Genomic DNA, 3281 nt, shown 5'->3' with positions numbered 1-3281 from the left:
TCAGTTCTTGTCAATGAAACCTGTAAGCACCTGAGCAGCCCCTGTCTGTCCCTGTTTATCCTCCTCTGCGTGCTGGATGGTCCTTGGCTTCATCAGCCAGAAAGCAGCCAGCTGTCTGTTGTGTGGCGTCAAGTGTGTCTTCCCCAAAAGAAGCAAGCTTTGGCTGTAGGAGTTTGGATCCACTCGTTCTGCCCTGTGAAAGCAGCCGACGGCCTCTTCATGGGTGGGACCAGGGGGAGTTAAAACAGCATTTTAGCAATTCTTCTTTGATGCCTAGGCGTTTCAGCAAACGTATAACGCGAGACACCCATAAGGTGAGCTGGGGTAGCATCTTTAGGATGCAGTTCAATTGCTTTCTCGATGCCCCTTGGTAACGTCAGCATTGGCAGTTTTTGCCACGATGCCTTGGTCATCTCCAGCATCCCTGATACAGATTGTATACCACTCATGAACTGCAAAACTTCATTTTTTTCCCTAGGGCTCTTTTGGCCTACTCGAGGCTTTGTACACCAGGAGCTTTCTCTCTCCTTCTGAGGTTCCCCTAACTGAGCTATACCCCGTGATGCCCGGGCCAACCACTACAGTAACTCTGCGCCTTCCATTGCCCACCTTTCCGTGTATCGGGTTAGCAACTGATATAGTTTTTCTGTTTCTCTTCTTTCTCCACTTTCATATGGGTAATCTGCTTGTTCGAGGATTTCTTCAACTCAGAAGACTTTGGCTGTGACAAAAAGCACAGCAACCTGAGAAATGACTTGACAAGTTTCAAAACCCAAATAAAACAAGGCTGAGAATAAAAGGCCCCTTTTGAAAGCTGCTAGGTTTCCCATCACCGCAGAGCAGAGGAGTCGCCAAGGACCACACTGCCCTGGGCTGCCAGCAGCCCCTGTCGGGACCCGAGGTCGAGAGCAGCATCACGTCCTAGAGGGAGAGTGCACTAGAGTCAGGCAGCCAGGGCAGTGTGACCGACAACTCGCAGCCCTCACTCCATGACCGTGATCAAAATGGTCAAGCTTTGGGGAGGGGACATGGATTGGTAGGCTGGAGCTCATGGAAGCCCCAAAATGGAGCTTGAGGATGCGGAGTTGGTCAGAACATGCCCAGTCCACTTTTGCATTGTGTCCCAGAAGGTGCAGGAGTGCCCACAAGAGGTGGCAGCCTCAGGAACCTCAGCTCATTCTGGACACCCTGGGAGGATGGGCAGGAGGGGAGGTTAGGGCTGTGGCCCTGTGCACAGCCACCCTGTTAACACATGTCTCCAGAAGGATTGGCTGATGGAGAAACTGGACACAGACACCACCGGAGCAAACCAACATGCTTGCTTCTCAAAGGCTGCCCTGAAAGTGGCCGGGCAGTCGGGGCACAAGCAGAGAGACCAGCAACATTCTCCAATGGCAACCTGAACCGGAAGCTTCTGGATCTCCCCTATTCGTTTTCTATTGCTAAGTAACAAGTCACCACAAACTTAGCATCTTGAAACAACACCCATTTATTACCCTGCATTTCCTGTGGGTCAGGAGTCCAGGCATGGCTCGGTCCTCTCTCGAGGACCTCACAAGATCTCACAAGGCTGAAATCACCGTGTTGGCCATACTGTGTTCCCCCTTAGAGCCTGGAAGATTCTGCTTCCAAACTCCCTCTTGAGGCTGTTGGCGGAACTCATTGCCATGAATTCACAGCAGCTTCCTCCTTCAAGACCAGCAAGAAAGTCTCTGACTTCCTCCGATTTTTTCCTTCAAGGAAGGTCTGGTCCACGCCCAATAATCTACCTTTTGATTAATCCAAGGTCAACTGATTAGGGACCTTAATTACATCTGCAATTTTGCCATCCTTCGACTTTGCCCTATTCTTTTGGGTAAAAGTCACAGATTCTGCCCACACTTAAGGGGAGGGGCTCATACAAAGGTGTGACTCGTTGGGAGCCATGCTAGGGTCTATCTCCATGTCCCCCACAAAGGACCTCATCAGTGAGCACCTAGGTTGAGTGAGGAATCTGAGTGAGGGAGTGTCCACCTCTGATCTTTTAGAGTCGCAACGTCCCCCTTAAAGCTGCAGATGCCAAATTCTTATGCCCCATGTCCCGTTTATTGATAATCCTATTCTCCTCTTTCCCTCTTCACACTGTACCAGGTATGTCCTGAGAGGTGGTACTGAACTGTCCCCTTGCACTCTCCTATGTTGCCTGAGGCCTTGCTGGGGGCCAGACGCCCCAGCAAGCACCATGAAGGGGACTCATTGACGAGGCCACCTCTACCCAGTCATCTAGACGTTCACCTGGCACCCACTGTGGGTGTGACAGGAAATAAGGGTGGGGGGGTTCCTGAGGGGTTTAGGATGGAGAGGAGTGGGCAAGGCTAGCATTAAATGACTCCTTCAGGAAGAACATGATAGTGCCTGAATCTGGAATGCAAGTGGCCCCAGGCAAGTGCTGTGTGCCCAGCCCTTGGCATCCCAGCCGGGTCACCCTGCAGGCCAGCCTCTGTGCTGGGGTGGGGCCCAGAGCGTGGAACACAAGTTCCTTTCAGCTGTGCATTCCAGAAAGGCTGGGCGGCCATGGTCAGTGGGGTTTCCTCTGAAGCCCAGCCTTCCCCGGGCGAAGGTGTGGGTTCTGTAGAGAGGTGGGAGGGGTGGGGGGGGGGTTGTGGGTGGGCAGACAGAGCTGGTTCTAGAGTGAAGGGAGGCTGAAGAGGCCTGCCAGCCGAGTCCAATGCCTGCTTGGGATTTTTTTTTTTTTTTTTTTTTTTTTTTGGCATAAAGGACATGCTTGGGATCGATGGCAAAATCTGAGTAAGGTTTGTGCTAGGATTAGATCATGGCACACGTCAATGTTAATTGCCTGATTTTGATCATTGTGCTGTGGTTATGTAAGGGATGGTCCTTGTTTTCAGGAAATTACACCGAATGTCTGGGGATAATAGGACATCAGGTCTGCAATTCGCTCTCAAATGGTTCAAGAAAAAATACTAATGTCTGTCTAGGTAGATGGGTAGATAGGTTGGTAGATAGAGAGGGACAGTCAGTGTAAACATTTGGAGGATCCTTGTGATGGGTATATGGGAATTATTATTTTATTCTTGCAAGTTTCCTATGAGTCAGAATTATGTCAGAATAAAAATTTAAATAGATTTTAAAAAGGAACAGAGTTGTTTGGCCCCAAGCTCTGGAAGATGTGAAGATACAGGGAGCCTGGCTGTGGGACCCCTCAGAGGGCACCACCAGGGCAGAGAGGGCTGCTCCTCCTCCTCATGAGACCACTGCCAGCTTTGGTCCGCCCAGGCTCT

At 50.8% G+C, this 3281-nt stretch overlaps 1 pseudogene; it reads right to left on the bottom strand.

Annotated features, from left to right (window-relative positions):
- LOC100063878 (regulator of microtubule dynamics protein 1 pseudogene) lies at positions 1–830 on the bottom strand (annotated as a pseudogene).
- Between the last annotated feature and the right edge of the window lie 2451 nt (positions 831–3281).

The sequence above is a fragment of the Equus caballus genome, chromosome 1, assembly GCF_041296265.1.
Source record: "Equus caballus isolate H_3958 breed thoroughbred chromosome 1, TB-T2T, whole genome shotgun sequence".
NCBI lineage: Eukaryota > Metazoa > Chordata > Mammalia > Perissodactyla > Equidae > Equus > Equus caballus.
Note: the sequence above shows the minus strand (reverse complement) of the source record. Positions and strands in the feature narration are given on the sequence as shown.